Source organism: Seriola lalandi, unplaced genomic scaffold (assembly GCF_002814215.2).
Source record: "Seriola lalandi dorsalis isolate HSWRI2012SDOR001 ecotype SW California unplaced genomic scaffold, Sedor1 jcf7180002054942, whole genome shotgun sequence".
NCBI lineage: Eukaryota > Metazoa > Chordata > Actinopteri > Carangiformes > Carangidae > Seriola > Seriola lalandi.
Window position 1 is genome coordinate 546,403 of NW_019525493.1, and position 14,099 is coordinate 560,501.

Below are 14,099 nucleotides of genomic sequence, written 5' to 3' on the forward strand. Positions count from 1 at the left end.
CTTGTTCGTCTCATTGTCCTGCTGTGCTGCTAAAACACGCATCCGCTTAATAAAGCCTTCATTGTGAGTGATACAGTAGCACCTCTATGATCGAAAATAAATTGTCTTTTTACTGGAAGAGTGTGAAACTCGGCTGGAAAAAGTGTGAAATCTCCGCAAATACTGGTGGAATTAACTAAGCCAATTTAATGCCACAATGAAGAATTCATTTGGCTGTCATCGTATTTGGAGTTCCTGGGGCGGGGAGATTTAGTTTTTGCAACTTTTCCTTGCCAATCAGAAAATGAAAACACAAACTTGTTCTTTCTCCGGAGTGTAGGTTACATAAAGAAACAGTTTTACAGCCTTAGAATACACACACACACACACACACACACACACACACACACACACAAAATGAAGCTGCCACATCTTGTATGAAAAGAAAGTGCATTATTTAAGGTAAATAAATCACAATGTCAACAGAATGGTAAAAGGGAAACAGCATTTCAACAGGGGGCGCCACACTGTAAATCCAGACTTAAAATACTGCACAGCACAGTAAAGTGAGGACGTGCTCACAGGAGGCAGCTGGTTTATTCACACACACTCACACACACACACACACACACACACACACACTAGGCATTCGGTGCCTGCTAAGAGTTAAAAACAAGTCACCTCTCTGACATTTACGCAGGGCTGCTGCTTCTTTTCAGATGCACTGTGGGATATGACAATACCCGCGGCAGGAGAGGCATTGAAAAGACTTCTGGGGAGACAGGAAGCCTCCACGAGCATGGTGCACCTGGACTACCTAAACAACCAGCACAAAAAGACCCACTTGATTGAGTGAATGTGGGAGGACAATGAGCACAATAAAATAAATGGAGTGGTGAAACAATGCCAAATGATGTCACCTGGCAGTCAACTGGACCCCTGCCACAGTGTTGGTTTGGCTGGCCTGCGCTGTCTGTAACAAGTCTCCTACTCTGCACCGTGTTTATGCTCCAATTTCCTCGGCTACAAAGTACCATTTTCCAAATCTGGTTTTTCTCTTTTTTTTTTTTCTTCTTTTTTTTTTTTTTCCCAGGCTGAAAAGGCACAGTGAGTGAGTAATTCTTGCTGTTTGGATGGCTTACCAATGCAATTTTTCAAAACACACTTCACAGATACTACTGCTGCCATCAAAGACCCCCAGAGGAACATTAGCATAGAGGAGTGTTTATACTTTGCATCGATAGTCCATTTACTCTGGCAAACATCAAAGAGCAGAATATCAGCTTTGTTGAATGCCATTTACTGTGGCACGAGATATTTTGATGGAACACGCTGAATGTTATCTCCATGCCTCCTCTCCGCTGAGAGGAAAGCTGCAGAGAAATTATAAGGGCTGGAAGTTACAAAACAACATAATCAAATAAATAAAAAGGAAGTTGATCTTGACATCCCCGGCTGATAAGGATTCACTTTTGCCTTTAGCTTGAAATATCCTCCTCTGTGCACTAAACAGATGCCACATGATGGAACTGACTAAAAATCGTTCACAGCCAACATTGACTTGCATACGCCAAAACCATACTAACATACTAATCCTCATGCAGCTGCTAATCACTGCGGCCACATTCTCAGCACTTTGCTGCTCTGCGTCCAGGTTGGCTGATTTGATGAGTATCAGATAGCCTGGACCTAAGCTTCCTGTGTTGCCTCTCCATTTGGTTCCCATTTAACCTGTCTCACAGCCAATAAAAGACCTAGTCAATTACAACAAACCGGGAACTTCATATGCAGGAAATAGGCCAATTACATTAAACCCGGAGAGCTCCTGCAGCCAGCGATCTAGGGGTTAAATGGGAAAAAAAAAAGAAAGAAAATATGTAAAGAGGCAGGGAGTCAAGCAGGAACGGCAGCAGTTTTGGGTTTCAATCTGCCAGTTAATCTTCAAACAGCAAGCTGGCAGTGTGCTGGTCACTGATAAAGGCCCTGGTCTGTCATCACACAGCCTCACCTCCAGTCACTCAGCTCTCCTGTCAGGACGTCATCTGGAATCTGGGAAACAGCTAAGGGCAAGGAGAGAAAGGCCACAGAGAGACAGCGGGTGGAGGGGAGGATCCGCGTTTGTGTGTGTTGGCGCGCACGCCGCGTCTGCTCAGCTCCCCGTCTGTGCACGGTGGTGTTTGTGTCTACGTGAGCCTGCCCGCCTGTCTGTATATAAATGTGCTGTTTTTTTTTTTTTTTGCTCGCACATGTCTGTGGCGTGACCCCTGTCCAGACCCTCGCCTCGCTCCCTCCCTCCCTCCCCTTTCCTCTCGCCCTCCCCAACATGCACACGCTCACACATATACATACCCACAGCTCAGGTCTGCGTCGTAAAATCAAACGCTGATTGTGTGATCATGGGTAATTGTGTGAGGAGAGGCCATAAAGTCTAAAAAGAGGGTGTATTAGTGTTTTGTGGCTGTGTTTTATGGGAAGGTGCGCTTTTACGTCTGGGGATGGCTGTGCTGAAAGGTGAGAAGGGGAGGTATCAAAGAGCTGACTTTGTTGTTTAAAGACAGTCCCCCTGAGGTAGACTGCTGCTGAAAGACAATGTTTACTGCCTGCTGATTGACACTGTAAAGGCACCCAGACGGCACTGAAGAACTAATTGGATGTGGCAGAAAGAGTCACCCATCTTGATGTCTGTAGAACTTCATTATTAATTTTGACATAAGATGATTCAAGGTTCACACGTCTGATTTGGAGAACTTAATTCAGTCGGCAAACATTATTTCAAACATGAATTTCTGAAGTAATTCTGCTGACTGACACCTCCAAAGATGCTTAATTTCTCCTCAGTACTTGCTGTAAAATGGGGGGGTGAAAAAGGAGGCTGCATGTTTGCGGATCAATTCCCCAGCCATAGACTAATATTGCCTTTCTGTCAATTGTACTTTTATATTGATTTGATAAATATATATGATCTTTATATGTCAGGGATCAATATATTCTCCATTACTGTTCAAGTTATTCCACAATATTTAATGTTTATTGCAAATAAGAGCTATAGCAGACACAGTGTGTGAGTAATAATACAAAGTGGTACTTCTAGTGATTAGACCTAATAATTGTGTTTCTTCTTATGTTTCTTGTCTCTCTCCCTATAATCTTCTTTTCAGAAGCACCTGAATAGGCGCTTTTATGCCAGCAGCTTGCTGCTTATACATGTAGCCGATTTGCATTCAGCCAAGATTAGTCGCTTATCCTTGCTCTGTGACCTCCAGCGTAAACATTAATTGTGTGATACTTTTAGGAGCGCCGATCAGATACGGGCTCTTCAGAACATGGTGTAGCATGTGCAAATGATTTACACTCTCAAACCAAGGTTGCCCAGTGTGCGTTCTGTGTGTAATTTCTTGCTGCATGTACACAAATGGACCATTGGCAGTGGGTGGGATAAAGGCTGATTTACTGTGTAAGGTCTTGAAGTGATGCCACGCTGCCACGGGGAGAATTACTGACCTAGAACTTTGGATATTGACGGGCGTTTGTGTATTCGCAGAGTGAGGCTGCACGTATACTTGTAGGTGCATATATGTGTAGATTTATATGCATGTTCTGCCGTAGCTTCGGTTGAGACAGTGTATTACAGATTCTGTATCCGGTGATTCTGCAATGCCTGCAGAAACGATTACAGTGCTTTTGCTTGCCATGTCCTCTTATAAATACATAGAAGTACTCTCTATATGTCTGTGTGTGTGTGTGTGTGTGTGTGTGTGTGTGTGTGTGTGTGTGTCAAATGCTAGTCTTCCAAAATCACAGACTGTGATCTGAAATAAGATCAAAGATTTCCCACAATCCTTGTGTCCAGTTCCATGTCAAAGCATTGGCATAACAAGACACAAACAAATCTCTTTTCATTTCGCCGCCTGTAGCACAGACCCGCAGTTCACTTTGTGATTAGTTCACTGTATGGCCCTGCATTCAGACAATGTTCTGTTATGTCCTTTTTTTCCCCCCCTTCCTCTCTAAGCTCCTAGATCATTTCCAGGCCCTGCATCCAATAATATTTGGTGGAGCATACATACACGCTGGCATACTGAGGTGAGTCAGTCAGTCAATCTTTCATTAGGCCCGAGGTGAACAGGGTCACACGCCACTCGTTCACTGCACAAGACAAGCAACGCATCTGCTATGGGGTTGATGCTTGGAATGATAATGCCTCCTCCTCCTCTTATTTCAGTCTTTCTCCCCCCCCATCACTCCCTCTCTGCTTTCTATCTGTCTGTCTCTCCCTCTGTCTATCTATCTCCTCCTCTCATCAGGAGGCTACCGCCGAATAGGGCAGCAGCATTGTGTGGGAGGTGATTATGTGTGATCTGCCGACTCAGACTTGACCTTTTCCATGTTATCCCTCAGATTGAAACCAACACTCATGCACTCGCCTCCTCCCATGCTTCCGCTCTGTTAATGTGACTTTTTTTTTTTTTGCTGTCGCTTTAATGTTTCATACATATTTCACCGAGAAGGGACTTTCTGACCACACGCTCTAAAGTAATTGGCGTGCTCCAGTAGCATTCCATGGCGGGTTAGCGGTATTTCATGTGTCCATGTGCACAATTTTAGCAATTGAGGATTATAATTACAGGTGTGTCCATTTTAAGTGGACCATGAAATTAATAAATGGTCTTAAATTTTAGACTTGCAATGAGGAGCCATGAGGAAAAAGTATCTAGCTTTATAAAGGCATTTTATCACTTAACAATATACTATTCAAATTTATACTCGTCACTGTTTTTAAGAACCTCGAAGAACTGTTGTACCTTGGTTTTGTGTGAAACCAACAGAGCAGCATTTACAAGACGGGAGTGAGGACTTAGTAATTCTGAATTTGTGCTGTTAGCATAATTCAGACGCTCTGTGCAATCTTAACTCCACTGTGCATTGTTCTGTGTGCAGCTCCACCATCCAAAGCAAACGAGACCAACTTGTGTGCAATTTACTCTGTTGTCACGTAGAGATAGCGAACATACCTCTCTTTCTCTCTCTCTCTCTCTCTCTCTCTCTCTCTCTCTCTCTCTCTCTTTCTGCGAGCTTTGCTGTCGCAGCAGTTGCTGTCAGTTTGAGCGGTGCCTGCCCCCAAATATAATAGGGTTTTCTTGACTGCCTCCCCAGGGACTGACTGGCGGTGAAGAATTCACCATGGCTCATTTGGAGCAGTGCAGGGACGGGCTTCATAAAACTAGCTCCTCCATGTCTCCAGGCAGGTCTGTGGCATTCCAAAGAAGGTGTTAGTTTCACTGATAATACTTTCATGGAAAGACAGCACTTATGGTCTACCGTGTTGTCCAATGTCTGCGGCTCTGTCTGTGGCACATGTCAACAGCCTCATTAGCACGTATATGAAGGTTTGTTTTTTTTTTTTTTTTCCATGTGGGTAAACCTGCTAGAAAAAAAAAAGGTGATTGACTCCTTTCCTTTTGCCAGTAAACGAGTTTTCTTTTATGGTTTTTTTTCTTTCTTTTTCTGTGTGTCACATTTGACATCACAAACGTGCCGGAAAACAGGATTAGTAAACAGTAGAAAGCACCATGGCGGCGAGTGACTGTGTCGCGGTTATTTTTTAATATCTTTTACTTCAGTCTCTTCAAACTCAACGCCGACTGAATGATGTTGGAGCGCTGCTTCAATGGAGACAGAATTGGAATTTGTGGCTGAGGTGGCAAAGAGTAGCAAAAGTTACCAGCGGGGGCGACGAGCGTCATAGCATTGCGCCGGAAGAGGGGCGAAAATTAGCGTGTCCACCTAGGTGTCATGTCTCCATCACTGCCGATCGAAGCTGGAGACGATAAATACCCTCGACTACTGCTGAGTCATTTGACCTGGAAATGAATGCCGATTGTAGCCTTCCACACTGGAGGCAAAAGCCAGATGTTAGTGGGTGTTTGTGGGTTATTTTGTCCAGTGTGAAAGGGGCAATAGATTGTACTTCATGTAAATCAGATGTCTATTAGAAACACTGTAGATCTCAAACATTGATTAGATTTTTTTTTTTGCAAATAAATATTCATCATAAATTGTTATCTTACTTTACATTAATAGATTATTATTATTGGATTTTTTTAATGTTAAATAAAAATAGTATAAAACATTTATTTTGACTTTGTTTTATTCAGGAAATAGTTCTTCAGCCCTCCACGTACCTAGGGTGTCTCACCTGGTGTGATATTCATCAACGGCCCACTTTCACAAATGCAAACCCACATGTTCAGGCACACAATGTGAAATACACACACACACACACACACACTCCTTAACCACAGGCCAGTATCTGTGGTATGAGGGGTTCTTGTTGCTAGACAGCTGCATGCCTCGGCCTCTTCACAGCGGTCGACTGAGCTCCGAGGAGCTTGACAAAGAGGCTTAAAGTCCTCCCTAAGTCTCCAGCCCCTAGGTCGTCTGCATACCCCGAACCCAGCTCTGGAAAAGGCCTGAATGCAAGTTTAGCAGCTATGGTTACACCCCGGCAGACCCCTGCCGCCGCTCTTGCTTGCATTACCATTTTTTCCCTGGGCTACTTCAGTCTTATAGCCCAGCAACAGGTTCCTCTGGTGCTCTGCTCTTATTTCATAACACGATGAAAGAACTGACAGACACACTGCTGCTACTGATGGACTGTAGTCTTTCTCCTGTGTGTGTGAGCATGCAGATCTGTACTTGTGTCTCCGTCTCCACCAGGCCGCGTACAGACAGTGGCGCAGTCGTGTTCGACAGTGATTTGAATCTGCATCCTCTCGCATTGTGTTTTTTCCTTTCTTGTTTGTTTTGTTTTGCTTTGCCGGAGTTGTTCTTTGGCGTGAGGGAAGAGCAGTGAGGAGAGTTTCTTGGCCGGTTACCTTCTGCACTGCGAGTGCCTGTGACACAGCCTCAGTGAAGGGACTGGAGGGTCGATTATGGATATGGACAATAAATCATCACCCATATCCACCCATGTCTGGGGGCACGGACACAGGAGGGTAGATGAGGGAGAAGGGACTGGTGTGCGTGCAGACATGTAGACCCACACCATAAATGCAGCACATATAAAGGCGGGAGAGGAACAAATGCACAGGCAATGAGAAACTACTGCAGGCATTTCAGTAAATGAGGGAGGTATGTGTATATGTGCGTGTGTGTGTGTGTGTGCGTGTGTGTGTGTGTGTGTGTGTGTGTGTGTGTGTGTGTGTGTGTGTGTGTACATGTGTTCTATACTGGACCAGTTTGTACCTGTGTGTATGTCAATTGTGAGTGTGTGCCTGTGTGGGAGGCAGTATTCAGTGTCGGCAGCTGGAAGTACTCAAGCTGCTGCTGCTGCAGAGAGAGAGAGAGAGAGAGAGAGAGAGAGAGAGAGAGAATGAAAGAGGAGAGACGCCTGCACAAGAAAGAGAGGCCAAGAGAGGTACCAGCACAGGCTCCCTCTTTACAGGGGCTGAGCTCTTGCAGAGTGAAAGCCCCTATAGAAAGAAAGCAGGGTCATCTCAACAGCGCAGCGGCCTCGCACACACGCACGCACACACACACACACACACACAGACACACACACCACACATGCTGGAGCAGAACAACACCAGGGCCAGCGTGAGTGCAGTGAGTGCACAGCAGTCCTCCTCAGGAAGCGGGCCTTGTTTAGACTTACAGCTATGTGCAAAGAATAATAAGGACCAGGACAATGTTGGTACAGACATGCAACACTCCCCCGTCAGCCTTTTATGTCTGCAGAATCTCCCTCTTCACTTGGACAGATACTCCCTTTGTGTAATATTGTAGATGAAAGAGGATTAGGCATACCTATGTTATGGTCAGTGCCGAGGCTCCCACCCGGCGATGCCAAAACAGTCGGATGAAAGATTTTGTGGTTTTTGAAACTCACTGCAGGTATTTTGCCATGCTCCTTCAGGAAGTTATTCAAGTTCACGTCCTTTCTTTCTCCCTCTTTTCAAACCTCACTGTCATTCCCTCTGTTTTTTTTCCCTTCCTCTTTTTTTTTCTGGAGAAAGGTAATGAAGGGGAACCGAGTTACTCGGCTTAGAAGTGCCAAGCCTGTGATTTTCACTGTGAAGTGTTAAAAGTTACAGTGCACAGCTGAACTTGTATATTCAAGCATTTGGCAGAGTTACAGCTCCCCAGCTAAGCCACATGTTTCAAAGTTTCAAACTTAACAGCAAAATGAACAGGTGTCTCAGACAAGGTTCCTCTTCTTCTTGGAAAAATATGTTTGTGTATATGCTTTGTGTGTGTGTGTGTGTGTGTGTGTGTGTGTGTGTGTGTGTGTGTGTGCGTGCGTGCGTGCGCGTGTGTATGTGTGTATGTGTGTGTGCGTGTGTGCATGTCCTGACCTCCTCTTCTCTCTGTCACATTAAAACAGGCCAGTCAGGCTCAAGGCCCTTTTTTCTCCCTTTTTACACAGATCTCCACTGTAATGGACACCTCCAGTTTTGTGGGGGGAAATACAGTCCTGTACTTTGTGCCTCTCCCTGACAGAAACATCAGTGAATCAACCCTGCGATTTCAGTGGGTCATTCCAGAAGATTCTGTTACCTTTCAACAAGCAGAGTGGGCCCCCAGGCTGAGGCCAGGGAGAGGCCGGGGAAATATAGGGAGGCCGAGAGAAAGAGAAACGCAGAGACCAAAGCAGAGATGGACAGATTTTGTTCAAGTCTGTTAAAAGGAAGAAGGGAGGAGTGTAACGCAGAAAGCTTAAACAGAGAGTGAGAGTGTGGCGGTGCAGGAGGAAAGATCTTGAGACAGAGTGAGGGTGTGAGAGTACTCAACGCGGTAGAAATCCTCGAGTTCATACCGTGTTCCAATCAAAGACCATTGACCTGGCAGGCCTGTGACAAATTATCCCAGCGGCTCTACATATGACTCAATCAGCGTGGCGGATGGCTTTCTGATGAGCAATAGGTCTCCTCGTATATCAGCCAAATCACCCCCTGATGACTGCATCAACACGCAGCCTACGCCTCTCTAAGTGGCAGGCGGAGGGAGATCTCGAAATCAACTCTTACAAAGGCACCTGTTGTTTAAAGAGCACCTTTACACCCATGATGCACTTCATTCCCTTGTCACTTCTCCACAATAGTTCAAGATCGGGGGGGGGGGGCATAATGTTCAAGTGGTGGCATCTTTCAAGTAGAATATGCATCTTCAAACCGACTACCAGGGACAGTCGGTGCCTGAACAGGAACGTGTATAAATTACAGGAGAAAAAATTAAGCGGTAGAAATAATTATCATACGCAAACACAACACAGGAATGTCCCCCTCTATAAGCGCAGCGGCCGCGCGCTGGCTGGTAAGACACAGCAGCTGCGGGGGGTTTAGTTTGAACCTCTGTTAGCTGTCCATTACATAATGTCTAGATTGAATGGATATTGGATGCCACCACATCAAGCGGAGCCCCATCTGCGGCTGCTGGGTGGGTACACACCAATCACACATGAGAGACAAGCCAGAGGACACCTGATATGCCGCTGAAGGCAAGTGAATGGATTTACTCTCTGGAAGCCAGCAGACCTCGCAGAGCTCTGAGCCATGAGTAGTGAACATCTAAAGGCCCACCTCTCCTCTTGTAATTGAAAGTGCACTCACTAGCCGAGCAGCGAGAATGTGTATATATATCTTGCTTGAGAGATTCTCCCGGGAGGGTGTCTATGGGGCGTTTCATTTTAAGTTGCTATCTCTCACATGGGCGAACTAATCAGAGAGACAGATGAAAGGTGGGGGCCAGAGGAGGGGTCAGCTACTCAGTGATGGCTTCCTCTGATGGCTGGGTGACCCCTCACCCCTGCTAGAGGATCCTGGGTAAGGGATAAGCCATGTGTGATGATGAAACTCCGAAATGCTAGCTCCTGGGGGCTGTGATGACTTAACCCAACCTCCACAATCGGGCCTGCATGTTTGAAACCGTATTGATACAAATAATCTTTTTTTGTTTGCTTCATAAATTGTCCAGGAGTTGTTTTTGTGCCAGTTCAATGTTTAATACGTTTAACCTTAAGCACTGGAGAAGATCAGGAAAGCACAAACAGAAGATAGACGTTTCCATGTTTCCCATTTAGGCTTGTTTGGTGTAATGAATTTACCATCTGCCTTCAAAGCTGAGACGTAGTCATCCATTTATACATTTATAATTGGACATGTTGCATAAACCAGATTCCTGTGCTCAATGGAGCCTTTCATTGCACACTAATCAGACCAGATACCAGCAGACAAAAGCTATATTTACTCGCATCATGTTCGAACAAGCCCCACTTGAAACAAACTACTCTTACATTTTGGATTAGGTGTCGGTGTACGGCAGCAAACAACAACAACAGCCCGGGTCAGGGAAGTTCAGCGCCACGATAAGTTTACTGTCACAGTGCCGTCTCCACTGCTGCTGGTCAAATGAACCACTTTTATTTATACGGCTACAGCTCTGCGGCAGAGGAGCTGTAAAAAGTTAAGAGGAACCCCCCCCCACACACACACACACACACACACACACACACACACACACACACACACACACACACACACACTCACTCACCCACTCACACACACCCACCCCACGGAACCAAAAGCGGATTTTCACTGCCTTTCTTCTCTGCGTGGAAGCGGTATGAACTTAATGCTCAGCGGAGAGGATATTAGGCTGTTTATGGTTTATTAATTGTTTCTGAGGGAGTGGCAGTCCAAGCGTGACCTGCTGTTAACTACCATATAAAACATCCACATGTTCACAACATCTGGGGGCTTCTAAGTAAACAATACAGTGAAATATACTTTCAACATACAACATCTTTTTGGCTCAAGCAGAAGGCACGTCTGCCTCTGCAGCTGCTTGGCCTTCTTAACTCCCCCAGTCGTGTCGGCACAAGTCCACTGTCAGGGAGCAGTGCCAAAAACGACCACTGTGTTCAATTATATTTCAGTAATTGTGTATGATACACATTAATCAAATCTAATAATCAGTTTTCAACGGCATATGGTTAGCAGCGCGGCACTGTCAAGTGGAAAATATCTGCAAAATACCTTGGTGTGCGAGTAAGTATTCTGAACTTAAGAATACATTAAGTTAAAATGTCATAATCAAGTTCATAATTACCATAAATATAATTTCAATGCCAGCTGAGGCTTACAGATGCAAACCAGAGTAGTAAACAGTTGGATCAGTGTGTGTGTGTGTGTGTGTGTGTGTGTATGTATGTGTGTGTGTGGCATAAAACACAGAGGTGGAATTAAAATCTGATGTCATTAAAGTCTGGCAGGGTATCACATTATTTACATGATGTAACCTTCCTCTGCCAGGATGTGTCACTCAGGCCTCCATCTGCTGAGCACAGCAGCACAGAGCACCAGTGTGTGTGTGTGTGTGTGTGTGTGTGTGTGTGTGTGTGTGTGTGTGTGTGTGTGTGTGTGTGTGTGTAGGCACAAAGGTACTGCAGCAGGCCTCTCATATGTGACCCCAGTGATGGCCTAAAGCTGTCACAGCTCTTTCCTGTAGGAAGAAGAAGATAGCTTAACAACTGATTATGTGTTCCAGTCACCCACAAATACTGCTGATAATATCTCTCTACCAAGAGAAAGTGGTCCAAGTGTGACGGAGGTAACGTGTGTGTGTGTGTGTGTGTGTGTGTGTGTGTGTGTGTATGTGTTTATGCACTTGACAGATGAGCTGTTATCCCATGTATCTTCAGAACATGTCGTCTCACTCTACTGTAAAGCAGAGTGAGGTTTCTTAAGAATAGATTTTGATATGGTAAATATATTAACGCTGATCGTACAGGTCGTAATAATTTACCCCCCTCCCCCCTTAACGTTTCCATTAGACTGATTTAGAATTTCAAAGGATGGAGATCTTTTTTTTGCAACTGTGAACAACTTGAGTCCAGAGGCATTTATGAATTGACTGAGACTTCATCTGTTGGAGCTTTGATGTTTTCCTCATTTTTTTTCTTTATTATTCTTTCATCCTTTTTTTTTTTTTTTTTTAATACCCTCAGCATTTAATGGGTCCATGAATGGGCTTCTTCATTGAGAACACCTGTGCAGCAGTTAAAATAAGCAGGCCTATCTAATACTTCTACCATACCATGTCTATCTTTGAGCTTCTTCTGTTCCAATATAATCAAACAGGAAGGCACATATTTCCTGTCTTTGGCCCACATGGACTGGAAGGTAACCAATATACATGCACACACTGCTGAAACTTTTTTCTCTTTTTTCTCTCATCTTCCCCTCACTGTCTCCTGCTTACTCACCCTGTCTGTCTCTCTCATTTTCTCTGTGTCTTTGTGAGGTATGTTTCTGTAAGACTGTGCGTTCACTTTCCAAAAAAAAAAAGAAAAGAAAAGGTTGCAAAGTTTGCTGGAGAATTGAGCTTTCCCTTGATCTGGATACAAAGCTGCGAGGTTCATGTTGGTTCACGTTTGGTTTCCACTGTAGCTCAAAGAGCTAATTGTGTGCTGCAACATCACAGTGTGACACAACGACTGACTAATGCATTAGCCATCGTTGTGTTTGATAGAGACAGACACACACACTCACATACACAGAATGCCCGGCGCCGCTCATAACACACCTCACCCCTTGTGATGTAGCCATGGGAGCCTTGTCGTGGCTGCTCACTTGTTTTGATGGTGGTCGGTGTCACGGCTGGTTCACATGTTGTTTTGATCCCTGCTGTCAGAGCCCAGTGAGCTCACACAGACACAGCTGGCTTGGGTGGAGCCGTCAGGGTTACATAGGGAGTTGAAGGACATGGATCCTTGCCAACACATTTCATACATAGCGCATATCTTACAAGTGCAGCTGAGAATTAGAGATAGGGGATCCTCGCCCCTCACTGCCCACCCTACCATCTGCCCGCCTGGGGCTGGGGACTCTGTGGTTTAGCTTCCATATTACCAGGCATGACAGCCCTGCCCTCAATCAACCTCTAATACACACCTTCTCTTCTCTTCTCTTTTTCTTCTTCTTCTCTTCTCTTCTCTTCCCTTCTCTTTTTCTTCTTCTTCTCTTCTCTTCCCTTCTCTTTTTCCTCTTCTTCTTCTTCTTCTTCTTCTCTTCTCCTCTCCTCTCCTCTCCTCTCCTCTCCTCTCCTCTCCTCTCCTCTCTTCTCTTCTCTCCTCTCTTACAATTCTAATGACAGGAGTATGTTAGTGTGAAACTTGCTTCTTCTTAATGTCAGCGTAAATGAGAGATTACTGGCCTTTAACAGCAGCAAAGAGGGAGGACATTATTTTCCTCTCGCCGTCTAATTTGGTTCTTGCTCGGAGGGGACAGCAAGGCCAGCAAAGGTTAGGTCTCTGCAATGGTGTGTGTGTGTGTGTACGTGTGTGTGTGTGTGTGTGTGTGTGTGTGTGTGTGTGTGCAGATGCTGGTGAATGTGTGTCAGTGTGCGGCTGAGTGTCTCAGTGGAGGTTACAGGTCTCTGAGTGGATATAATTAGAAACTTCCGTGCAGCTTTTAGAAAAATAGTCAGCTTCCCCTTGCTTGTTTTCCTTTCACCATTTATCTCTTCTATGGTGACATGATCGGGGAGTTAACCACCATGTCCATCTTTGTGTCTCGACTTGCCCTCGTTTTTCTGCGGTGGTGTAAATCTCACATCCTGCTCCCCATCAGCCAAATAAAACAGCAGGACTGGATGGAGCAGACAGAGGGGGAATCCCTAGAATCAGCGTGCACGAAGCCTCACAGATCCTCATTCCTCTTTCTGAAGAGGAGTGAGAAATACAGAGAGTAGAGGTTGTTTAGCAGTCGTTTAATGACTTAAACTCAGACATTTCAACAAAGAAAGTCAAACAGAGAGAAATTGTAGGACTTATTTTGGCACCACTTTTTTTCTTTTTTCTTTTGCTTAAATTAGCCATTTCCTCCGGTCATGTCTCTGAAGTTGAGTAGTGGGTTGGGAGCAGTCTATTTCATACATCACCACTGTAATCTCCTAAGATGTGAAGATACTGCACATCAGGTCACTCCTGCCGACATGAAAGCCCCTGCACGTTTAGGACGAATGACAGTTATTAGTAGAAAGCTGTTGGCAGATAACTAAGTGAGAATTCTCCAGTGCCTTTCATCCTCCTACAATCTGCTATAAATAATGGCAGGTTACTA

The 14,099-nt window shown here is 45.0% G+C and overlaps 1 long non-coding RNA gene across 1 annotated transcript in view; it reads right to left on the reverse strand.

The window, feature by feature from the left end:
* The window catches only part of LOC147817550 (uncharacterized), a 44,769-nt gene extending 31,942 nt beyond the window's left edge, over positions 1–12,827 (reverse strand). Inside the window, exon 1 of the long non-coding RNA XR_015436267.1 lies at positions 12,562–12,827. This is a non-coding gene — a long non-coding RNA (uncharacterized LOC147817550). The remainder of the gene's footprint in view (positions 1–12,561) is intronic.
* Between the last annotated feature and the right edge of the window lie 1,272 nt (positions 12,828–14,099).